A 27126-nucleotide genomic window follows, 5' to 3' on the forward strand; every position below is an offset into this window, starting at 1 on the left:
TAAACATCCAGGACACACTACCAAATTCAGTAGGACTGTGATGGGCTCTGTTATGGATTGTATTGTGTCCCCCAAAAATGTGTGTCAAAATGGCTAGGCCATAATCCCCAGTATTTTGTGGTTTTCCACCATCTTGTGATCAGGTGGAATTAGCCTATGTATTAATGATGTTAATGAGGCAGATTAAGAGGCAGTTATGTTAATGAGGCAGGGCTCAATCTACATGATTAGGTTGCATCTTGAGTCAATTTCTTTTGAGATACAAAAGAGAGAATTGAGCAGAGAGGAGAGGGACTTCATACCACCAAGAAAGAAGTGCCAGGAGCAGATTGCATCCTTTGGACTCTGGGGTCCCTGTATTGAGAAGCTCCTAGACCAGGGGAATACTGATGACAAGGACCTTCTGCCAGAGGCAACAGAGAGAGAAAGGCTCCCACTGGAGTTGACTCAATGGCACACAATAACAACAAACTGTGAAAGAGTAAATTTCTCTTTGTTAAAGCCACCCACTTGTGATATTTCTGTTGTAGCAGCCAAGGGAGCTAAGATAGGCCCAGACATTTGATTGTTTAACCTGATTCAGAGCATGGGTGGACCACTCTGGGGAATACTGCTCTAGATTCAAGCAGGGTAGAGAGTGGGGTATAGCATAGTCCAAGTTCTGTTTTAGCTGCTTGCCTTCCTATCTGTGACTTTGAGGTAATCACTTCACTTCTCTGTTTCCTCATCATTTAACAAAGAATTGCATTGGGACAGGGCTTCATGAATTTTGGAGTAAGTATGGCTGAGATCTGATGAAAACTTTACCAGAAAAATGCAATTTGACATTTTGCATAAAATTTTAGGGTGTTTCTGGACCAACCAGGACCTCAGAAAGCCTTGGTTACAATCTTTTGGAATAAATATTTTCAAAGAACACTTCAACTCTGATATTTGAGAATGCTGAGCAAAAAATCCAAGAAGCTCGACTCTATGAAGAAGAACATGGCATCAGGATTGGAGGAAGACTCATTAACAACCAGTGATACACAGATGACACAAACTTGCTTGCTGAAAGTGAAGAGGCCTTGAAGCACTTATTGATGATGATCAAAGACCACAGCCTTCGGTATGGATTACACATCAACATAAAGAAAACATAAATCTTCACAACTGGGCCAATGGTAAATGGAGAAAATATTGAAGTAGTCAAGGATTTCATTTTACTTGGATCCACAATCACTGCCCATGTGAGCAACAGTCAAGAAATCAAACAATAGGAGGTGGGGCCAAGATGGCAGAGTAGTCAGACACCTCCAATGGTCACTCCTACAACAAAGACTTGAAAAATCAAATGAAATGACTATATATACAACAAGCTAGGAGCCCTGAACATCAAAGGCAAAGTCAGGAAATCTGACTGAGCGCAGGGGTAAGGAGAGATGGTTCAGAAGCTGAAAGGAGTTGCCAGACCTGATTAGGTGGGAACCAGTGCCCTTCAGGCACAATCTCCTGGAGTGACTGTGGTAGGGCTGGTGGTAGCATTTGGGATGAAGTTTCCTCAGGGAGAGACAGTGAGTCGCACAGTCTACTCACACTTCTGGAACCGGAGAAGAACAGCGCTCTCAGTAAAAGCTAAATACTTGCATTTATGTTACTGCACACCCAGCCTCCAAGTCAGCTTCAGTGGTTGTCAATTTCCCTGGGCCAGAGGTAGGTCCTGCTATGTGCTCTGAGCCATTCTCTTAGCCTTGGAGAAGGGATAAATTAACAGTTGGGGGAAAAGATAATCTGTCAGCTCCACCAAGCTGGGGAGCTCAAGACAGAAGTGGCTCCTGTCCAGGCACAAATGGTCTGTGTACTTTGAATACCTTCACCCCCGCGTGGACCTGTGTGGGCCCATTTCAGGAGATTAGGCCCTTGTTAGTGCAATGGTGTATGTGCTTGAGATCTGACTTCAACTGTTTCAGCTGTGCAGTGGAGAGGTGGGTATTTGAGGTTTGACACCACTTTGCCTACTAAACAGGGTCCTCACCTACCCACATCAGAGGCCTGAGGACTGGTGACTCCACCCATGTTGACTAGCCCCCGATGACAGGGGTCTATGGATAAGTGGTACCTGCCAGTCCTTACCATCAAAAACATTGGGTGCCCATGGTCCGGCTGCAGAACCCAACCACCTGTGCAATCTAGGGAACAGGGACATGCTTTTCTCACAGACATTCAGGGGATGGTTGTCAGCCCCCTGCCTTGTTCACAGTGTGAACCCCTGCTGCAACCAGATACCTGTGCCTACATCAATCACCCCTGCCCCTCTAAGACTGTAGGACAGAGCCTGTATCACACACTTGATGACACCTGAGCTGAATCCATACAACAAAAGTGAACACACTCTTAGGCTTATATATCTGGTAACAGCTCTAGCCATCTGGTGACAGGACGTTAGAGCTTCAAAAGCAAAAATAATCAAGCTAGCTAACTTGAGCAGCCTATTCGGGCATATCAAAACAAAACAAAGCAAGAAGCTAGGCTACAGTAAGCAAACAAAATAAATTAATACCATAACTTATAGATGGCTCAGAGACAATGGTCAATATCAAATCAATATCAAAGAAGCAGACCACGATCACTTCAACAAGCTCTTAAAACAAAGAAAAACAAGAAATCTTCAGTATGAAGATATCTTCCTGGAATTACCAGATGTAGAATACAAAAGATTAATATAAAAAACTTCAAGAGATCAGGAAGGACATCAGGCAAAATGCAGAACAAGCCAAGGAACACACAGATAAAGCAGTTGAAGAAATTAAAAAGGTTATTCAAGAACATAATGAAAAATTTAATAAGCTGCAAGAATCCGTACAGAGACAGCAATCAGAAATTCAGAAGATGAATAATAAAATTACAGAATTAGACAACCCAATAGAAACTCAGAGGAGCAGAATTGAGGAAATGAAAGGCAGAATTAGTGAGATTGAAGATAAAACACTTGGCACCAATATATTCAAAGAAAAACCAGACAACAGAATTAAAAAAAAAAAAAAAAGAAACCCTAAGAATCATGTGGGACTCTATCAAGAGAAATAGCCTACGAGTACCAGAACAGGGGGATAACAGAAAATACAGAGAGGATTGTTGAAGATTTGTTGGCAGAAAACTTCCCTGATATCATGAAAGATAAGAAGACATCTATCCAAGATGCTCATTGAACCCCACATAAGGTATACCTTAAAAGAAAGCTACCAAGATATATTATAATCACACTTGCCAAAACCAAAGATGAAGAGAGAATTTTAAGAGCAACCAGAGATAAATGAAAAGTCACCTACAAAGGAAAGTCAATAAGAATAAGATCGGACTACTTGGCAGAAACCATGCAGGCAAGAAGGCAATGGAATGACTTATATAAAGCATTGAAGGGAAAAAATTGCCAGCGAAGAATCATATATCCAGCAAAACTGTCTCTCAAATATGAAGGGCAAGATTAGGACATTTCCAGATAAACAGAAGTTTAGGGAATTTGTAAAAACCAAACAAAAACTACAAGAAATACTAAAGGGAGTTCTCTGGTTAGAAAATCAATAAGATCAGATATCAACCTAAGACTAGAATACAGGACAGAGCAACCAGATATCAACACAGATGGGGAAAACGCAAAAATAAAACAAGATTAAAAAAGAAAAAAATACCCAAAACAGGAAAGCAGCAATGACATTACATAAAAGATGACAACATTAAAACAATAAAGAGGGACTAAAAATGTAGTCATATGTCTTTCATATGGAGAGGAAGTCAAGACGATATAAAGAAATACAAGTTTGGTTTAAACTTAGAAAAATAAGGGTAATATTAAGGTAATCACAAAGGAGACTAAAAATCCTACACATCAAAATAAAATGCAAGAAAAACATAAAGACTCAGCAAAAACAAAATCAACAATGAATAAGAGAAAAAGACAATATATAAAGATAAAATACGCAGCACTGAAAATTAAGTGGAAAAAAGGAACTGTTAACAACACATAATAAAAGACATCTAAATGACAGCACTAAACTCATACCCATCTGTAATGGAAAAAATATACCAAGCAAACAGCAATCAAAAAAGAGCAGGAGTGGCAATATTAATTTCTGACAAAATAGGCTTTAAAGTTAAATCCACTACAAAGGATTAGTAAGGACACTAAGTAATGATTAAACAGACAATATACCAGGAGGATATTACCATTTCAAATATTTACTCACCCAATGACAGGGCTTCAAGATGCATAAAACAAACTCTAACAGCACTGAAAAGTGAGATAGACAGCTCCACAATAATAGTAGGAGACTTCAGCAGACCACTTTTGGTGAAGGACAGAACATCCAGAAAGAAGCTCAATAAAGACATGGGAGATCTAAATGCCACAATCAACCAACTTCACCTCATAGACATATACAGAACACTCCACCAACAGCAACCAATGTACATGGACCATTATCTAGAATAGGCCACATGTTAGGTCATAAAGCAAGCCTTAACAGAATCCAAAACATCAAAATATTGCAAAGTATCTTCTTTGACCATAAAAGTAGAAATCAGTAACTGAAAAAGCAGGGAAAAGAAATCAAACACTTGGAAACTGAATTATACCCTGCTCAAAAATGACTGGGTTGTAGAATAAATTAAGGATGTATCATGGATTGAATTATGTCCCCACAAAAATATGTGTATCAACTTGGTTAGGCCATGCTTCCCAGTATTGAGTGGTTGTCCTCTCTTTTGTGATTGTAATTTTATGTTAAAAGGGTTAGGGTGGGATTGTAACACCACCCTCACTCAGGTCACCTCCCTGATCCAAGGAAAAGGGAGTTTCCCTAGGTTGTGGCCAGCACCACCTTTTATCTCTCAAGGGATAAAAGGAAAAGAAAGCAAGCAGAGAGTTGGGGACCTCATAACATCAAGAAAGCAGCACCAGAGCAGAGAACATCCTTTGGACACGGGGTCCCTGTGCCTGAGAAGCTCCTCGACCAGGGGAAGATTGAGGACAAGGACCTTCCTCCAGAGCCGACAGAGAGAGAAACTCTTCCCCTGGTGCCAATGCCCTGGATTTGGACTTGTAATCTACTAGAAGGTGAGAAAATAAATTTCTGTTTGTTAAAGCCATCTACTTGTGGTATTTCTGTTATGGCAGCTCTAGATGACTAAGACAAATTGGTAAAGAAGCAGTAAAAGTATCTCTTTTTGCAGACGACATGATCTTAGAAAACCCTAAACAACCCTCAAGAAAACTACTGAAACTAACAGAAGTGTTCAGCAGAGTATCAGGATACAAGATAAACATACAAAAATCAGTTGAATTCCTCTACACCAAAAAGAAGAACATTAAAGAAGAAATCACCAAATCAATACCATTTACAGTAGCCCCCAAGAGGATAAAATACTTAGGAATAAATCTTACCAGAGATGTAAAAGACTTATACAAAGAAAACTACAAAACATTTCTGCAAGAAACCAAAAGAGACTTACATAAGTGGAAAAACATACCTTGCTCATGGATAGGAAGATTAACATTGTAAAAATGTTTATTCTACCAAAAGCGATCTATAAATTTAATGCAATTATGATCCAAATTCCAATGACATTTTTCAATGAGCTGGAAAAACAAATCGCCAACTTCATATGGAAGGGAAAGAGGCCCCAGATAAGTAAAGCATTACTGAAAAAGAAGAACAAAGTGGGAGGCCTCACACTACCTGATTTTAGAATATATTATACTGCCACAGTAGTCAAAACAGCCTGGTTCTGGTACAACAACAGATACATAGACCAATGGAACAGAACTGAGAATCCAGACCTAAATCCATCCACATATGAGCAGCTGATATTTGACAAAGGCGCAAAACTCAGTTAAATGGGAAGAAGACAGTCTCTTTAACAAATGGTGTTGGCATAACTGGATAACCATCTGCAAAAAAATGAAACAAGACCCATACTTCACACCATGCACAAAAACTAACTTAATCTGGGCCAAAGACCTAAATATAAAATCTAAAATGATAAAGATCATGGAAGAAAAAATAGGGACAATGCTAGGAACCCTAACACATGGCATAAACAGTATACAAAACATTGCTAACAATGCACAAACTCCAGAAGAGAAACTAGATTACTCAGAGCTCCTAAAAATCAAACAGCTATGCTCATCCAAAGACTTTACCAAAAGAGTAAAAGATTACCTACAGACTGGGAAAAATTTTTAGCTATGACATTTCCTATCAGATTCTGATCTCTAAAATCTACATGATACTGCAAAAACTCAGCAACAAAAAGAAGAATAACCCAGTTAAAAAATGGGCAAAGGATATGAACAGGCACTTCACTAAAGAAAACATTCAAGCAGCTAACAGATACATGAGGAAATGTTCACGAACATTAGCTGTTAGAGAAATGCAAATCAAAACTGCAATGAGATACCATCTCACTCCAACAAGGTTGGCATTAATCCAAAAAACACAAAATGATAAACGTTGGAGAGGTTGTGGAGAGACTGGAAAATTTATAAGCTGCTGGTGGGAATGTAAAATGGTACAATCGCTTTGGAAATCTATTTCGTGCTTCCTTAAAAAGCTAGAAATAGAATTACCAAAAGATCCAGCAATCACACTCCTTGGAATGTATCCTAGAGAAATAAGAGCCTTTACACGAACAGATATATGCATACCCATCTTCATTGCAGCACTGTTTACAATAGCAAAAAGGTGGATGCAACCAAGGTGCCATCAACAGATGCATGGATAAATAAATTATGGTATATTCACACAATGGAATACTATGCATCGATAAAGAACCAATGATGAATCTGTGAAACATTTCATAATATGGAGGAATCTGGAAGGCTCTATGCTGAGTGAAATTAGTCATTTGCAAAAGGACAAATACTGTATGAGACCACTGTTATATGTACTCAAGAAATAGTTTAAACAGTTTAAACAGAGAAGAAAATATTCTTTGATGGTTACAGGGTGGGGAGTGAGGGGAGGAGAGGAGTATTCACTAACTAGTTTTTTTAGTTAGTAGACAAGAACTATTTTAGGTGAAGGGAAACACAACACACAATACAGGAGAGGTCAGCACAACTGGACTTAACCAAAAACAAAGAAGTTTCCTGAATAAATCGAATGCTTTGAAGGCCAGAGTAGCAGAGGCAGGGCTCTGGGACCGTGGTTTCAGGGGACATCAAGGTCAATTGGCATGATAAAATCTATTAAGAAAACATTTTGCATCCCACTTTGGTGAGTGGCATCTGGGGTCTTAAATGCTGGCAAGCAGCCATTTAAGATGCATCAATTGGTCTCCACCCACCTGGAGCAAAGGAGAATGAAGAAAACTAAAGATACAAGGTAATTATGAACCCGAGAGACAGAAAGGGCCACATAAACCAGAGACTACATCAGCCTGAGACCAGAAGAACTAGATGGTGCCTGGCTACAACTGATGACTGCCCTGGCAGGGAACACAGCAGAGAATCCCTGATGGAGCAGGAGAGCAGTGGGATGCAGACCTCAAATTCTTGTAAAAAGACCACACTTAATAGTTTGAGACTAGAAGGACTCTGGGGGTCATGATCCCCAGAGCTTCTGTTAGTCCAAGACTGGAACCATTCCCAAAGCCAACCCTTCAGACAGGGGTTGAACTGGACTATAAGATAGAAAATGACTGTAGTGAGGAGTGTGCTTCTTAGATCAAGTAGACACATGAGACTATGTGGGCAGCTCCTGTCTGGAGGGGAGATAAGAAGGCAGAGGGTGGCAGAAGCCGGCTGAATGGACACAGGAAATACAAGGTAGAGAGAAGGAGTGTGCTGTCTCATTAGGGAGAGAGAAACTAGGAGTACATAGCAAGGTGTATATAAATTTTTGTATGAGAGACTGACTTGATTTGTAAACTTTCACTTCAAGCACAATTTTAAAAAAATGGAATTAAATGATATATTGCCTTGGGCAAATCTGCTGCAAATGACCTCTTTAAAGTTTTAAAAAGCAAAGATATCACCTTGATGACTAAGGTACCCCTGACCCAAACCATGATGTTTTCAGTTGTCTCATATGCGTGCGAAAGCTGTAGAATAAATAAGGAAGACCAAAGAAGGATTGATCTATTTGAATTATGGTGTTGGTGTATTGAATATACCACGGACTGCCAGAAGAACAAACAAATCTGTCTTGGAAGAAGTACAGCCAGAATGCTCCTCAGAAGTGAGAATGGTGAAACTTCATCTCATGTACTTGGACATGTGATAAGGAGGGACCAGTTCTGGAGAAGGACATCGTGCTTGGTAGAGGATCAGCAAAAAAGAGGAAGACCCTCAAAGAGATGGATTGACATAGTGGCTGCAACAATGGGCTCAAACAAAGCAACAATTACGCAGATGGTGCAGGACTGGGCAGTGTTCATTCTGCTGTGCATAGGGTAGCTATGAGTCAGAACCAGCTCCATGGCACCTAACAACAATGGCAATAACATTCAAGTGTGATCTGAATTCTGGGCACTATGGACTGGCTGGCAGGAAGAGATGGCGGGACTTAATCTGGACAGTAGCTTTAGAATTCCAACTCGTTTGGAGCTTCCTAGAAAACTCTGAATGGGCACCTCATAGAGCTTTCTGTGGAGATGAAGAATGGATCACCTCCCTGGCAGAGATAAGCAAAATACAAATCTCCCTACCTCCACCACGATTCGGTTGCCATTGAGTCAATTGCGACTCACAGCTGCCCTACAAGACAGAACGGAACTGCTCGATAGAGTCTGCAAGGCTGTAATCCTTATGGAAGCCGGCTGCCACATCTTCCTCCCATGGAGCAGTTTGTGGATTCCAACCAACAAACTTTTGGTTAACAGCCAAGTGCTTAACCACTGCACCACCAAGGCTCCCTGTTACTAGTAGCTAAACTTCTCAGGAGCACCAAGGGTCTAAGGACATCCAGGGCAGGAAGAAAATGGAATATCCTAAAAGAGTTGCATTTAATCAGAAACTATCTGAAAAGGTAAACATATCAGCTTGGAGAAGTGGCCCCAGCTCCACCCTTTCCCTTCAGGTCCTAGAATAAGTACAAAATCTAGATAAGCACAGTCTCTCACAGTAATGATTTTGATAGTGACTGTATGAGTTGGAATCAACTGGGTGGCAAAGGGTTTGGTTTAATTTGGTTTGGTGATGCTAATTCCTCATCCTGGGGAAATGATATGGAGTGAAAAGTGTGCAGGCTGTGAAATGAAACAGACCCTGGAACATCAGAGAAGGCAGCAGAGAGGCTCATAAATGGAAAACCAAGGGCTGGGAGAGCTCTAGTTCACTGGGAAGGGGCCGGAACATTCCATGCTGTCGTGAGGCCCAAAGGTCTTTAGCCATTTTTGTCAAATCTGAGAAGACCTTTCATCTACACAGGAGCCACATTGCAGCTTTGCCCCTTATCTGGGGCCATCAAAGGCTTCTGGGTTGAGTGCTGAGTTCAGACTAGCCATGGCTTAATCAAAGAAGCCACTTGCTCCTGCTGCTTCCTAATCTCTATCAGATTAGTAGAATCTGTGACTCATTGCCAGATGGTCGATGATCCCACAGTCAAGTTCTTAGATAGGAAAGGCAAGTCCAGAGCCACTGAACCTGTGAGCCACCCACTGGGCCATGTGTGCTGGCACAAGGCTCCTGACCATAGTCCATCACTGCTCCTAGCCTGCAGGGGGAGCTGCCCACATGGAGACACAGCAGACCTCACCTACCCAAGGCATTTATTTCCCTTATCAACTTGCTGTCCTCCTCTTCTTATTCCTAGTCTGAAAATCTCACTATTATGTTGTGATGAGGTTATAAAACACATCAGTGTAAGATTGTTAACCATCTTCTCTGAGAACAGTTTCTGCTTTAAAAAAAAAAAAAATTAACATTTCCTTTAATTACAGTATTAGATGATAGTCTACGTTACTTAATATTATTGTTATATTTCAGCATCTTTGTAATGACTCCATTCAGAAAGGAAAACAAAACAAAAACAAAAGTTAAAGTGCATCCAAGAGCCATCATAACAGGACCCAGGTCTACTTCTCCAACCTCGTTTCCCACCATTCCCATCCTTCCCTCAAGCACTCACTGCTCTGGTCACATCCAAAGAGTTGCTGTTAAACCTTTCTGTTTTGCATACGTTTTTCTTTCTGTTTACAGTGCCATTCCCCTTTGGTCGGACAGTTCAACTCCTATTTATCCTTCAGAATTAGGCTTACTAAGTATCACCGCCTCTGTGAAGTCCTCCTTGACTTCTTCCTATACCCTTTCCTTCAGGCAACTCATATGCCCTTTATCTCTGTGCCCGCAGCACCCTGGATATATTTCTTGTTTCGCGTGTAACACATTGCCTGTGGAACAGCTGCGTTGCTCTTCTGCCTATCCAGCTGTGAGCTCCCTCCCTCAAGTACTCTACCAATTGCATCTTTCTATGTCCGATACCTAAAATACAATACTTGACATATATTTGTGCCAAAGAAATTCACTGAACTCAAATGAAACAGATTGAAGCAAGTGAAATGTTACTGGCTAAAATCTACCTCAACCATCATACTTAATTAAAAACTTAGTAAAGCATTACGATCAGGAATAAGGCAAAGTAACGCACTATTAAACCACCAGTTGCCATCAAGTAGGTCTTTGTGTTGCAGAGTAGAACTGCACCATGGAGTTTTCAAAGCCATGACCTTTTTGCAGCATATTGCCAGACCTTTCTCCTGAGGCACCTCTGGGTAGGTTCAAACTGCCAACCTTTTGGTTAATAGTCAAGCGCTTAACTGCTTGCACCACCCTGGGACTCCTAACACACTCCTCCCATTATTTTTATTACAGTTTTGGAGGTCCTGGTCATGACTGTAAAACAAGAAAAAGAAATGACAGACACAGGGATTGGAAGGGAAGAAATAAAATTATCACTATTTGAAGATAATATAATCATTAACCATTAAAAAGAAAGAGAGAAAAAAAAACTGTTTCTAGCCAAGATAGAGTAACAAGAACCAGATTAATCCCTGCCTGAAACAAACAAAATATAGAAAACAACAGTTTTCAAGACACTAAGCAATAGACACTGAAGAAAACTAATCTCTGAGAGATCGGAAATAAATGAAATGACCTTTACAATTGTTTCAGGTTGCTGTCTTGAGAGAGTTTCTAAGCTGTGGCACAAGTAGAGGAAGCTCTACTGTGAATTCCTGATGAATACAGGCATCCTGGTGAATTCCGGAGTTGAGGAGCCAGAGGGGAGAGTCTAGGGAGATTACGGTAGCCAGAGTTTGCAGAACAGAGAACTGGAAATGAGAGAGCTGTGTGGAGAGCTCCAGAGGTCCCCAGAAGGTGCCCTTCAAGGATTCAGCAGAGAACTGGTCAGCAAGGAAACTACCCAAGCCTAGGGAAAGAACCAACCAAAAGGATTGGAAGTACCAGCGCCTAGTGCCACACAGAGCCAGGAATACTACCTGTTCCCACCAGCCAGAATGGAAAACTTCATGATTTATGGGGCATTGACTACATTACTTTTTTTTTTTTTTGACTACATTACACCAAAGGTCTTATCTCAGTAGTGGGGAATATTTAGCCTGGACAGAGCACTGCTCCAGTCCCGCCTATCAAATCTTAAAAAACACAAATCAAAACCACAATGAGATACCATCTCACTCCGGCATTACTGGCACGAATCAAAAAAACAGGAAATAACACATGTTGGAGAGGCTGTGGGGAGATCGGAACTCTTATGCACTACTGGTGGGAATGCAAAATGATACAACCATTTTGGAAAACGATATGGTGCTTCCTTAGAAAACTAGAAATAGAAATACCGTATGATCCAGCAATCTCACTCCTAGGAATATATCTTAGAGAAATAAGAGTTGTCATACATATAGACGTATGCACACCCATGTTTATTGCAGCACTGTTCACAATAACAAAAAGATGGAAATAACCTAGATACCCACCAACAGGTGAATGGATAAACAAACTGTGGTACATACACACACAATGGAGTATTACGCAACAATAAAGAACAATGATGAATGTGTGAAATATCTCATAACATGGATGAATCTGGAGGGCATTATGCTGAGTGAAATAAGTCAATCACAAAAGGACAAATATTGATGAGACCACTACTGTAAAAATTCATGAAAAGTTTTACACACAAAAAGAAACAATCTTTGATGGTTATGAGGGAGGGAAGAGGTTGGGATGGAAAAACACTAACTAGATAATAGATAAGTGGTAACTTTGGTGAAGGGTAAGACAGTACACAATACTGGGGAAGCCAGCAGAACATGTACAGAGCAAGGTCATGGTAGCTCCACAGATACATCCAAACTTCCTGAGGGACCAAATTGCTGGGCTGAGGGCTGTGGGGGCTGTGGTCTCGGGGAACATCTAGCTCAATTGGCATAACATAGTTTATAAAGAAAATGTTCTACATTCTACTTTGCTGAGTAGCATCTGGGGTCTTAAAAGCCTGTGAGTGGCCACCTAGGATACTCTGCTGGTCTCACCACTTCGGGAGCAAAGAAAAATGAAGAAGAGTAAAGATACAAGGGAAAGATTAGTCCAAAGGACTAATGGACCACATCTACCACGGCCTCCACCAAATGGAGTCCAGTACAAGTAGTTGGTGCCCGGCTACCACCACTGACTGCTCTGACAGAGATCACAATAGAGGGTTCCGGACAGAGCTGGAGAAAAATGTAGAACAAAATTCTAACTCAAAAAGAAAGACCAGGCTTGCTGGACTGACAGAGACTGGAGAAACCCTGAGCGTATGGCCCCCAGACACTCGATCAGCTCAGTAATGAAGTCACTCCTGAGGCTCATCCTTCAGCCAAAGATTGGGTCGTACCATAAAACAAAATGAGACTAAGGGGCACACCAGTCCTAGGGCAAGGACTAGAAGGCAGGAGAGGACAGGAAAGCTGGTAATAGGGAACCCAAGGTTGAGAAGGAGGAGTGTTGACATTTGTGAGGCTGTTAACCAATGTCATAAAACAATTTGTGTACTAACTGTTTAATGAGAACTAGTTTGTTCTGGAAACCTTCAGCAAAAGTACAGTTAAAAAAAATCTTAAAAACCAAGACCCAGAAGCATCGAATTATTTCAAAGTAACTAAACTGCATCCAAGAACAAAGGTGAATAACTTTTATAGGAATACAAACATATAAACCACCCAGGAGGTATTTATCACCATGCCTTCATACATATGGCATCCAATCACAAATTACCAAGCATGTAACAAGACAGGAACAAATGACCCATTATGAGGAGAAAGTGCAATCTTCTGAGATGAAAATTACACTGGGTGGGATTAAAAGCAGATGAGACATTTCAAAAGAAAAGATGAGTGAACTTGAGGACGTAGCAATAAAAATTATTCGAAATGAAACACTGAAAAAAAAATTAAAAAAACAGAGCATCGGTAACCTGTGGGACATCTTTAGGCAGCCTAACACAGGTGTAATTAGCATTCTCAACACAGAGGAGAGAGAAGGAGGTACAAAATATATATATATTTGGAGAAATAATAACCATAAAAATGTTCAAATTTGATAAAAACTGCAAACACCCAGATCCAAGAAGCTCAATGAACCCCAAGCACAAGAAACAAGAAAACTACACCAACGATCATCCTAATCAAATTGTTCAAGATGGATGATACAGAGAAAATTGTAAAAGTAAGCAGAGAGTAAAAGATACGTTACGTACAGAAGTATAAAGATAAAGATGACAGGCTTCTCATTGAGAACAACGCAAGTGTGAAGAATGGAGCAACATCTTTACAGTAGTTGAAGGAAAAAACATGTCAACCTAAATTCTATACCCACTGAGAATATCTTTCAAAAACAAAAGCAAAATAAAGAGTTTTCTAGACAAAGAAAACCTGAAAGAGTTCATGACCAGCAGACCCACACTACAAGAAATAGCAAAGTCCTTTAAGAAGACAGAAAATGATACCAGATAGAAGTCTGAATCTACACAAAGGAATAAACGCCAAAGGAAATAGTATCTACATGATAAGATTTTTCTTACTATTTAAACCTCTTTAAAAGGTAATTGACTGCTTAAACCAAAATAAAAAACAATAATGTGGGGTTTATAACATATGTAAAGCATTTTTCTGGTTATTTAAATCTCTTCAAAGATTGTCTAATGAGAACAATGTAGCATGAGGTTTATAACACATATAAAAGTAAAAATATGACAAAAGTAACACAAAGGTCAAGGGGGGAGAAATGGAAGTACGGTGCTATAAATTTTTTCTGTACGTGAAATGGTATGATATCACTTAAAGGAAGAGAGTGATAAGTTAAAGATATATGCTATAAACCTTAAGGCAATCACAAAAATAATAAAACAGAGATTTTATTGCTAATAAGCCAACACAGGAGATAGAATGAAGTCATAAAAATATGTAATTTGTCCAAAAGAACACAGAAAAAGAGGGAAAAGGGAACAAAGAACGTCTGGAACAAATAGTAAGCAAATAACAAATGCATTCAAAGTTAATGGTCTACTGAGTTAGGAAATGGCTTCTAGATAAAATACCAAAAGCACAGGCAATAAAAGAAAAAATGATAAACTGGACTTAATCAAAATTAAAATTATGCTTCAAAGGACACCCTCAAGAAAGTGAAAAGACAACCCATAGAATGGGAAAACATATTTGCAGATCATATATATGATAAAGAACTCGTGTCTGGAAGGTATAAGAACTCTTACAATTCAACAATGGAAGGAGAAATAACACTTCTTTTTTTTAATGGCCAAAGGATTTGAATAGACCTTTCTCCAAAGAAGATATACAAATGGCCAATAAGCACATGAAAAGATGCTCAACATCATTAGTCATCAGGGCAATGCAAATCAAAACCACAATGAGATACCACTCCATACTCAATGGGATGGCTCAGGTCTTCAAAAGGTTAAACGTAGTTACCATAAGAGCCAGCAATTCTACTTCTAGATATATATACCCAGAAGCATGGAAGACATATGTTCATACAAAATTTTATATACCAATGTTCATAGCAGCTTTATTCATACCAGCCAAAAAGCTAAAACAATCCCAATGTCGGTCAGCTGATGAATGGATAACATATGGTGTACTAATACAATGAAATTCCATTTGGCAATAAAAAAGAATGAAGTACTGATTCGTCAATGTGGGTGAAAACTGAAAACACTACGCTAAGTGAAATAAGCCAAAAGTTCCAACAGCATGACTCATAAAAGAATAAATTGGACTTCATTAATGAAAAACTTCTGCTCTTATCAAATGGTGCTGGCATAACTGGATTTCCATCTGCAAAAAAATGAAACAAGACTCATGCCTCACACCATGCACAGAAATGAACTCAAAATGGATCAAAGACCTGAATATAAAATCTAAAACAATAAAGATCATGGAAGAAAAAATAGGGACAATGCTAGGAGCCCTAATACATGGCATAAACAGTTAGAAAACATTACTAACAATGCAGAAGGGAAACTAGATAACTGAGAGCTCCTAAAAATCAAACAGCTATGCTCACTGGAACACTTATACACTGCTAGTGGAAATGGAAAATGGTACAACCACTTTGGAAATCAATTTGGCTCTTCCTTAAAAAACTAGAAATAGAATTACCAAACAATCCAGCAATGCCACTCCTTGGAATATATCCTAGAGAAATAAGAGCCTTTACACCAACAGATATATGCACACTCATGTTCATTGTAGCACTGTTTACAATAGCAAAAAGTTGGAAGCAACCAAGGTGCCCATCAACAGATGAATGGATAAATAAATTAGGATATATTCACATAATGGAATACTATGCATCAATAAAGAACAATGATGAATCCGTGAAACATTTCATAACATGGAGGAATCTGGAAGGTGTTGTGCTGAGTGAAATTAGTCAGTTGCAAAAGGACAAATATTGTATGAGACCACTATTATAAGAACTCGAAAAATAGTTTAAAGTGAGAGGAAAATATTCTTTGATGGTTACAAGAGTGGGGAGGGAGGAAGGGAGAGGGGTATTCACTAATTAGATAGTAAAGAAGAACTATTTTAGGTGAAGGGAAAGACAACACACAATACAAGGAGAGGTCAGCACAACTGGACTAAACCAAAAGCAAAAAAGTTTCCTGAATAAACTGAACACTTCAAAGGCCAGGGTAGCAGGGGCAAGGGTTTGGGGACCATGGTTTCAGGGGACATCTAAGTCAATTGGCATAACAAAATCTATTAAGAAAACATTCTGCATCCCACTTTGGAGAGTGGCATCTGGGGTCTTGAATGCTAGCAAGCGGCCATCTAAGATGCGTCAATTAGTCTTAACACACCTGGAGCAAAGGAGAGGGAAGAACACCAAAGACACAAAGTAATTATGAGCCCAAGAGACAGAAAGGGCCACATAAACCAGAGACTACATCAGCATGAGACCAGAAGAACTAGATGGTGCCGGGCTACAACCCATGACTGCCCTGACAGGGAACACAACTAAGAACTCCTGAGACAGCAGAAGAACAGTGGGATGCAGACCTCAAATTCTCGTAAAAAGACCAGACTTAATGGTCTGGCCGAGACTAGGAGGACCCTGGGGGGGTCATGGTCCCCAGACTTTCTGTTAGCCCAAGACAGGGACCATTCCCAAAGCCAACTCTTTAGACAGGGATTGGACTAGACCATAGGATAGAAGATCGTACTGGTAAAGGGTAAGCTTCTTGGCTCAAGTAGACACATGAGACTATGTGGGTAGCTCCTGTCTGGAGGGGAGATGAGAGGGCAGAGGGGGTCAGAAGCTGACCGAATGGACACAAAAGGAGAAATTAGAGAGAAGGAGTGTGCTGTCTCATTAGGGGGAGAGCAACTAGGAGTATATAGCTAGGTGTATATAAATTTTTGTATGAGAGACTGACTTGCTTTGGAAACTTTCGCTTAAAGCACAGTAAAAATACAGGAAAAAAAAAAAACTCCTCTTCGGAAAGAAGAAAATAAGAGCTAAGAAACTTAAGAAAATGAAAAGACAAGCCAAAGACAAGGAGAAAATATTTGCAAAGAATGTATATGATTAAAAAAAAAAAATCTAGTATCCAGAATATACAAAGAACTCTCAAAAGTGAATAATGAGAAAATAAACAACCCAGCTGTTAAAAAGGGTGAAGGTTAGAACAAACGCTTCACCGCAGAAGATGTCTGGATGGTGTTTTAGCTTCCTATTGCTGCCATAGAAAATTACCACAAGTTTAGTGGCTCAAAACAACACAAACACATTATCTTACATCTCTGGAGGTCAGGAATCTGAAACAGTCTTACTGAGCTAAAATCAGAGTTGGTAGGGCTGTGTTCCTCTCTGATGGCTCTACAGGAGAATCCATTTCCAGCTTCTAGTGACTGTCCCCATTCCTTGGCTCACAGCTCCTTTCCACCTTTAAAGCCGGCAATGGCCAGTTAAATCTTTCCCACATTGCATCTCTGTGACACTGGCTCTCTGCCTCTTTCACTTCTAAGTATCCATCCAGATAATCCAGGATAATCTTCCCATCTGAGGTCTGTTAACCAGCAGCTTTAATTCCCTCTTGTCCTATAACATAGCATAACCATTGGTTTTGGGGATTAAGACATGGCTATCTTTTTTTTTTTCTATCTTTGGAAGACCATTGTTCTGACTACAACAGATGTCAAATAAGCACATGAAAAGATGTTCAACATCATTAGACTTCAGGGAAATGTAAACTCAAACCACAATGAGATACCACTCTACACCTGTAAGAATGGCTAGAAATTAAAAACAAGTGACCATATCAAATGTTTGCAAAGATGGAGTGCGACTGGCTCTCTCCTACACTCCTGATGGAAATATGAAATGGAAAAATTACTTCTGAAAAACAATTTGAAAATTTCTTATGAGTTAAACATACACTTACCATATATGACGCATCCATTCCACTCCTACATATTTACCCAAAAGAAATGACAATATATGCCCATACAATGCTAGCTTCGTTTGGAATAGCCCAAATCTGTAAACAACCCAACTGTCCATTAACAGCTGAATAGATGAACAGCATAGAGTATATTCGGGTATTTGTACAATGAAATAGTTTTCAACAATAAAAAGGAACAAACTGTTGCTATATACAAAATGGAAACCCTGGTGGCATAGTGGTTAAGTGCTACAGCTGCTAGCCAAAAGGTCAGCAGTTCGAATCCACCAGGCACTTCTTGGAAACTCTATGGGGCAGTTCTACTCTGCCCTACAGGGTCACTATGAGTCAGAGTCGACTCAACAGCAGCAAGTTTGGTTTGGTTTGGTCTGGTTTGGTTTGGTTTGGTTTGGTTTGGTTTATAACAAAACAGCAGCCGTTTTTGAATCAAAAAACAGCTGCACCAGTATATTGACAGCGAACTGCCAGAAATTCAGGCTGGTTTCAGAAGAGGACGTGGAACCAGGGATATCACTGCTGATGTCAGATGGATCCTGGCTCAAAGCTAAGAATACCAGAAGGATGTTTACCTGTGTTTTATTGACTGTACAAAGGCATTCGAGTGTGTGGATCCTAACAAACTATGGATAACATTTCGAAGAATGGGAATTCCAGAACACTTAACGGTGCCCATCAGGAACCTGTACATAGATCAAGAGGCAGTTGTTCGGACAGAACAAGGGGATACTGATTGGTTTAAAGTCTGGGAAGGTGTGCGTCAGGGTTGTATTCTTTCACCATACCTGTTCAATCTGTATGCTGAGCAAATAATCTGAGAAGCTGGACTATATGAAGAAGAACGGGGCATCAGGATTGGAGGAAGACTCACTGACAGCCTGCGTTATGCAGATGACACAACTTTGCCTGCTGAAAGTGAAAAGGACTTGAAGCACTTACTAATGAAGATCAAAGACCACAGCCTTCAGTATGGATTGCACATCAATTAAAGAAAACAAAAATCCTCACAACTGGACCAATGAGCAACATCATGATAAACGGAGAAAAGACTGAAGTTGTCAAGGATTTCATTTTACTTGGATCCACAATCAACAGCCATGGAAGCAGCAGTCAAGAAATCAAAAGACACATCGCATTGGGTAAACCTGCTGCAAAGGACCTCTTAAAAGTTTTGAAGAGTAAAGATGTCACCTTGAAGACTAAGGTACACCTGGCAAAAGCCATGGTATTTTCAATCTCATCATATGCATGTGAAAGCTGGACAGTGAATAAGGAAGACCGAAGAAGAATTGATGTTTTTGAATTGTGGTGTTGGCGAAGAATATTGAATATACCATGGACTGCCAAAAGAACGAACATATCTGTCTTAGAAGAAGTACAGCCAGAATGCTCCTGAGGCAAGGATGGCGAGACTGCATCTTACATACTTTGGACATGTTGTCAGGAGGGATCAATCCCTGGAGAAGGATATCATGCTTGGCAGAATACAGTGTCAGCGGAAAAGAGGAAGACCCTCAACAAGGTGGATTGACACAGTGGCTGCAACAACGAGCTCAAGCGTAACGATTGTGAGGATGGCGCAGGACCGGGCAGTGTTTCGTTCTGTTGGGCATAGGGTCGCTATGAGTGTGAACAGTGGCACCTAACAACAATAACAACAACATATACAAAATATGAATGAACCTCAGAATAATTATGCTGAGTGTAATAAGTCAGATAAAAAAGAGTATATTTATGGTATGATTTCATTTACATAAAATTCTAGAAAATGCAAATTAATCTATAGTGATAGAAAGCATAGCAGTGTTTGCTTAGGGATGGGGGCTCCTGAGGCAATATTGAAACCTCATTCATTCATTTATTCACTCAGGAGTTATTTAGCACCTACAATGTGCCAGGCATTGATTTCTCTGGCTCTCGGGCCTGGTAGCCAAACTTACTAGTGATGAACTACAAGAGAAAATTCCAAATCCTGTGCATTTACACTGCATTAAAATACAAACCTTGGTTAGTGTTTAGACTGAAGATGTGGAGGGAGGCACCTCTGGCCCAGCGGGGAAGCTCTAGGATTGCCCTCAGAAGGATTGCAGTCTCAGTTGCTTCCTAGCTGTGTGGCATCGGGCAAATCACTTCCCTTTCAGAACCTCGGATTCTGTCTGGGAGAACAGGAGCTGTAGTATGTGCCATGTCTGTTCTACATGGTGGCTGGAAAAGAGTAAGTCTTGGGGCACTGGAGAGCCCTGTGCAGCATGAGGTTCATCATTTCATTCTAATCTTTGGGAATTTACAATCTATTTGAATCAGTCTCCCCAAATAAAATATCCACCAAAACTGGGGTCAGGAGTTTGTCCACTTTGCCCTATTTGGAAAAAGCCAAGCCAAGCCAAGCCAAGCCAAGCCAAGCCAAGCCCAGTACCATCAAGTCGATTCCGACTCATAGCGACCGTATAGGACAGAGTAGAACTGCCCCATAGAGTTTCCAAGGAGCGCCTAGAGGATTCGAACTGCCGACCCTTTGGTTAGCAGCCATAGCACTTAACCACTACGCCACCTGGTCTAGAAAATGGCTTGAGAACGCCATTGTGACTGGTCCCATTCAGGCCCCTATCTTTGTAAATAAAGGTTTGAATCCCTTTTATCATGGTTAATTCTGTCCTTTCTCAAGACACCAGGGTTTCCTTAGAAAACTTTGCCTTGACCTTAGAAAACAACTCTCCTCAGGGCTTTTTTTCAGCAAAGACAACCAAAGAAGCCTGACAGCCTCAAGTCTCCCAACTTACAAGGCAGTGGTTTAGGCAAACAATACTCAGTTAAAATTTAACCAAATTGTCAAAAGTCTTGGTCAAATCTGGGCCAGAGCTGGCCGTGTGATTTAAAATGCCCTCCTCCTACATTTGTCACAGATGGGGTGATCTGTCTTGCCCCATCACCAGCGGGCAATGTGCGTTGTGTGAACCCTGCACACATCACGGACTCCTGAACTTCCCGGGCATTTTCCAAGGACAGTGGGCTTTCTGGTTTCTGTAAAATACCTATGAGCATACTATTAAAGCCACTCCCTAGGTCTTTTCCCATAGATCTCTAATTACTCTCTTATCTTCATCCTGTGCCAGGCATCTGTTCCCAAGTATAATCAAAAATACTGCCAGTAGGCAAATGCTGGGAGTTTGCCACTTGTCAGTGAAATTCTTGGCATTTCTCTTATTCTTACCTTTCAATCTGCCATTCAACATACATATCCTGAATGCCTTCTACTGTCAGCAATGTCGCTAAGCTCCAGAGACAGAAATAAAAACACAACCACCACCCTCAATTAATTTACGAGTAATAAAAAAAGAAAATAGATATAGAAATATCATTACAAACCCAAAACCTTCATGTTTAATTTGGTTGAGGTACCCTTGACTTTCTATTACGATTTTATCTCTTGAACGTTGAAATCCTTCCAGCCACAGGCTCACTACTCCAGTCACTATTCCCCCCATAGAGCAATAAACTGAAAGTAAGCAGTAGAAACCACCGCTCGTCTGTCAGCTTGTCATACTGTGATGGCTTGCCTGTTGCTATGATGCTGGAGGCTATGCCACTGGCATTTCAAATGCCAGCACAGTTACCCACAGGACAGGTTTCAGTGGAGCTTCCAGGCTAAGACAGAAAGAAAGTCCTGGTGACCTGCTTCCCAAAATTAGCCAATGAAAACCTTATGGATCACAACAGAAATTTGTCCTGTAGAGTGCTGGAAGATGAGCTCCCTGGTTTGGAAAGCACTCAAAATACACAGTGGCCACAACAATGGACTCAAGTATAGTGAAGATGGTGCAGGACCAGGCAACACTTCATTCTGTTGTACACGGGGCTACCATGAGTCAGAGCCAACTCAACGGCAATTACCAGAGGCAGTAGAAGCTTTGCGTTTTCAGAACTTCTTAATCAAATCTCCACAATATCTACAAAGTCAATAATTCTATCTGAATTTGAGGCGCAAAGGGAGAGATAATTCAGAGAGCTCCCAAGAGTTTCCCTTCAGCCTCAGACCAAACGGAGCTTTGGGTACCCACATGCCCATTGACGATGCCCCAGAATAGCTTGGGTTACATTTGTTAAACCTACCATCTTTGTGATGTTGGCTGTCTCACAAACTGTATGGACAGTCTGGTGAGGCATCATTCATTGTGGACAGTCCCAGGTGTTTGGAGAGTTTGCACACGTGTGGGAAGGATTCACAGTGGTCGCTCCCAGGTCCAGCATTTACAAGGAGAAGACCAGAGAGTTCTGACTTTAATGGGTCCATCTGTTCTGCTTTCCATACTCTTTCTGTGAATTTGGTGACTATGGATTCCCAATGGATCACTGATCCCCATGGGAAATCAGGTATAGTCGGATTTCTCAGCTTGCATCCATGGGACCTGCAGGGATGGGCATGGGCCCTAGAGCCCAACTTTATGGGTTTGAATCTTGGCTTTTGTTTCTCACCTGGAAGCCTTGCGTAAGTTTCTTTACCTCTCAGTGCCTCAGGATGCTCATCTCTAAAATGAGTTATAATGCATTGTAAATGAGATAATCCATATAAGTGTGCCTGACGACAGTGAGCACAGCTGTAACAGAAAGGACGTGCTGGAAGGATGGTGGCGACTAGGCAGCAGCAGGACCTGTGAGCCCGAGTGAAACAACTAACCAGGGTCTAGATAGAGAAGGGGACTGGACAACAGCTGACAGCCTCTCCGCAGGCGGGAGCCAGGAGCCCATCCCCCTCTGGCAGCGGTGGCCACTGCATTGAGTACTTCTCACATGGCAATGACTGCCTCACTAAGAAAATTAATTATACAAGAAATACGTAAGTAGTACTTTGTGAACAAATCAAAGAAAAATCGAGTGCCTTCCCACCTCTCCTTCCCTTCCCACTGCTCACCTCAGAGGTAACCCTGCTAACAGCCTGGAACAGGCCCTTCTAGACTACACACTTTGAGGGGCAGAGGGGGGTGTTATTATGTGTAATCTCGGTTATTGGAGTCTTTTTTTTTTTTTACTACAAATGAAATCATTCTATGAATTTTTCTGTAACTGGCTTTTACTACCTTAATAAGACATCTTGGAAATATTTCCAAGTCAGTACAAACAGAATTCCCTCATTCTCTTTAATGGCTACATACTGGTTGCCATCGAGTCGGTTCTGACTCACGGTGACCCTATAGGACAGAGTAGAACTGCCCCATAGGGTTTCCAAGGTGGGGTGGTGGATTTGAACTGCCAACCTTTTGATTACTAGCCAAGCTCTTAACCACTGTGCCACTAGGGCTCCCAAAGGCTACATAGAGATTCAAATTACAGATGGACTGAACTCTATGTAAGCAATCCTCTACTGATGCAATGTAGATTGGTTTATTTTTATTATTTTAAATGAGGGGGGAGGGGGCTATATTAAACAATGCTTTGATGAGAATGTCAGTGTTGAGGCTATTCCTTTAGGAACCAGCAAGCTCAAACTTCCAAGCTAAGAAGCTTCCAGGCCACAGATTCTTGAAATGGTTGATTAAATGAGAGGATGCTACATTTTGAATCAGAACTGGATTCACTCCAATTTAATAAATATTTACTAAACCCATCCTCTGTCTCTGTTGCCCTGAGCTTCAGAAACCAGGGAATGCCACTGGATACAGGGAGCAAGCCTGAAACAGGGGCCCAGTGACAAGGGAGTCTGGCTGAACCCCACTAAGCACCTTCATCTGGCTTTTGACTGTTTCTTTTGAGCTGTCTACCTAGATGCTGGGTTTTCCCTCAGGATCTTAAGGATATCATGGGCATTTGATAATGTATAAACAATATACTAGGGATCGAAGAGAGCTGGGAGAGTGAAGAGGGGGCATAGTACTTGGAAAGGCAAGTAAACAAAAAGCCACCATTCAATGATTACAGGTCTTGCTTTGTTCATCAAATGACAACTAACTGAAAGGTTCAAACCTACCCAGAGGCACTTAGGTTGTAAGGCCCGGTGATCTGCTTCTGAGAGGTCACAGCTTGAAAACGCTACAGAGCATTTTTACTCTGCACATACAGGGTTGCCATGAGCCAGGATCAACTGGACAGCAACTGACAACAGCAACAATGTACCAGGGACTGTGAGACCAAGATGAATCCTTGTATCCTGCCCTCAAGTATCTTAGCGTCCGTAAGGGAAAGACATGAGCCCTGGTGAGGATGTAAGATAGTGTGGTACAGACAGTAAGAGCAGCATGGTACCAGACCAGGGGCGTTCAGAGTGTGGAGGAAACACTTCTGGCTATCCCCTTCCATTCCCACTGGCAAGGGGGAGGGGAAAAGGGGCGGGGTGAGGGCAGCTCCTTAGTGGACGGCATTAACACCCCCACAGCGATCCAAGCGGGGGTGGGGGAGAGCAGGGCGCTAGACACCCAAACACTCTCAGTTACAATGACATAGTATCTCTTCAGTTCATACCCTACTGCCTACTCCCAAGTTCAAGTCCTCATCCTCCTGTCAGAATGTTTACAGGCATCTCCGGATTTGTTTTTCTACCTCCGGCTTCTCTCCACTCCAGCCCATCTTTCCTGCTGACTTGACAGTAATCTCCCAAAATCACAAACTGTGATCGTGCTACTCCTATGCTGAAGAACTTTTGCTCACTTTCCATCACCCAGAACAGCAATATCCAAAACTTTGCCATTAGCAAATGAGCCTCATTGTTTCATTTTTTGTCCTATCTCCGGATCTCCTTGTGCCAGCTAATTGCCTGTGTCTCTTAGCCTTCACGCTCAGCTCGTCCCTCTGCTCTGTATTCCTGGGTGCTGGAGTCTAAAAATTACATTTTCCAGACGTCTTTGCTGGCTGCCTTCCTGTTAGAACCTAGCTTATAACAATAACCCAGCCAGTGGGAAAATTTAAGTAAGAGAAAACCTTTCTTCTGCAGCAATTTGCTGGAAGCTTCCAGTGGTAACAGGAAGGCAGTGGTTTTTAGATTTCAGCAGCCCAGGTAGGGCAGCACCTTTTCAGTGGCTCAAGCCCTAATCAAGGTTGTTGTTGTTGTTGTTGTTGTTAGGTGCCATCAAGTCAGTTCCCACCCATAGCGAACCTATGCACAACAGAACGAAAACAGAGCCCAGTCCTACACCAACCCCACCACTGTTGCTGTGCTTGAGCGCATTGTTGCAGCCAAGGTGTCAATCCATTTCGTTGAGGATCTTCCTCTTTTTCACTGACTCTCTACTTTACCAAGCATGGTGTCTTTCTCCAGAGATTGGTCCCTCCTGACAACATGTCCAAAGTATATGAGACAGTTTCGCCATCCCTGTTTCTAAGGAGCATTCTGGTTGTACTTCTTCCAAGACAGATTTGGTCATTCTTTTGGCAGTCCATGGTATACTCAATATTCTTCACCAGCACCACAATTCAAAGGCCTCAATTCTTCTTCAGTCTTCCTTATTCACTGCCAAGCTTTCAAATGCATATGAGGCGATTGAAAACACCATGGCTTGTGTCAGGTGCACCTTAGTCTTCAAGGTGACATCTTTGCTTTTCAACGCTTTAAAGAGGTCCTTTGCAGCAGATTTGCCCAATGCAATATGTCCTCTGATTTCTTGACCGCTGCTTCCATGGCTATTGATTGCGGATTCAAATAAAATGAAATCCTGTACAACCTCGATCTTTTCTTCATTTGTTTCTTACTGGTCCAGTTGTGAACATTTTTGTTTTCTTTATGCTTGGTGCAATCCATACTGAAGGCTGTGGTCTTTGATCTTCATCAGTAAGTGCTTCAAGTCCTCTTCACTTTCAGCAAGCAAGGTTGTGTCATCTGCATATCACAGGTTCTCTGTACCTGATTCTTAAAGACTTAGAATTCTATAAAATATTCTTAACACTGCACTTCTATTCAACACAAAGACTCAGCAGCCACCTCAGAGTCTTCACTTTTTGGAGGACTCCTCTCTATGTACATGAACAGTCAGGTATTTGGTCTAGATTAACAGGACATTTCTGAACCAGCAGTAACCCAACAGCACCCTATCAACATTTTCTAGGCGTGTACTCCATGAAAAGCGTAATGCTGAGTTCTGGTTTAGAAGAATTTTCAGAAGGGTAACCAAGAAATAGGAGTCCCGGGGTGATGCAAACAGTTAAGATACTTGGCTGCTAACCAAAAGTTTGGAAGTTTCAATCTACCAAGAGGTACCTCAGAAGAAAAGCCTGGAGATCTGCTTCTGAAAAATCACCAATTAAAACCCTGTGGAGCACAGTTCTGCTCTGGCACACATGCAGTTGCTATGAGTCAGAATTGACTTGATGGCAACTTTCTTTTTTTTTTTTTTGCCCAAGCTATACCTTTAATAATTACAATATGGAAAAGATAGGAGTTAAAAACATGAGCTCTGGAGTCCAATAGACTGGGTCCACGTTCCTATTTAGCTGCTTCCTATTTGTGCAAACAAAGGCAGTTATTCCTTACACCTCAGTTTTCGCATCTGAATAATAGGGATGCTAATACCTATTTTTTTAATACCTATAGTATTGTTTTGAGAATTAAATGAAATCGTACAGACAATACACTTACTTTGTGTTCAATTAATGGAAGCTATTTTTTTTTTTTTTTATTGTTTCATCACTGTTAATATAATAGGATTCCTAAAACAGAATCTAAATTGCTGTTGGAGACATTGGTCTACAAGTACAGAGAAGGAAGAAACCTCAGGGGGGCTTCATGGAGAAGGAGCTGAGCCTTGAGGGGTGCAGTGGTGCGGCCACTGGGCACAGAAGGCATGATGACTCACATGGCTCTAAAGTAGCGTGAACGGATAAGGCTGCAGGGTGTGGGTGGCAGGCTGGCCAAGGATTGCTTGGAAGAGACTTCTCTTTGAAGTGTCAGCCTGACTTTGAAGCCAACTGGACCAGATGTCAACCCTCAGGGGGCAAGGGACACGGGACAAACAGTTATTAGCTTTTACAGCCAAAATAGGAGCCTTATGAATCAGCCTTTTAGATAAGGCATATATGATGTTTTTATCGATTACATCAGCCTACAGTTTATCTCTGCCCCCTGCTGCGTAATCCACAGCCTCTTCCACTTGACTGTGTCATGATAGGGGAGAACTCACTAGGGCCCTATGGAAATCTCAGGAAGGTCTCACCTTATACAGTAAGCAGGGCAACGGTTGTT

This window comes from Elephas maximus, chromosome 17 (assembly GCF_024166365.1).
Source record: "Elephas maximus indicus isolate mEleMax1 chromosome 17, mEleMax1 primary haplotype, whole genome shotgun sequence".
NCBI classification, from domain to species: Eukaryota; Metazoa; Chordata; class Mammalia; order Proboscidea; family Elephantidae; genus Elephas; species Elephas maximus.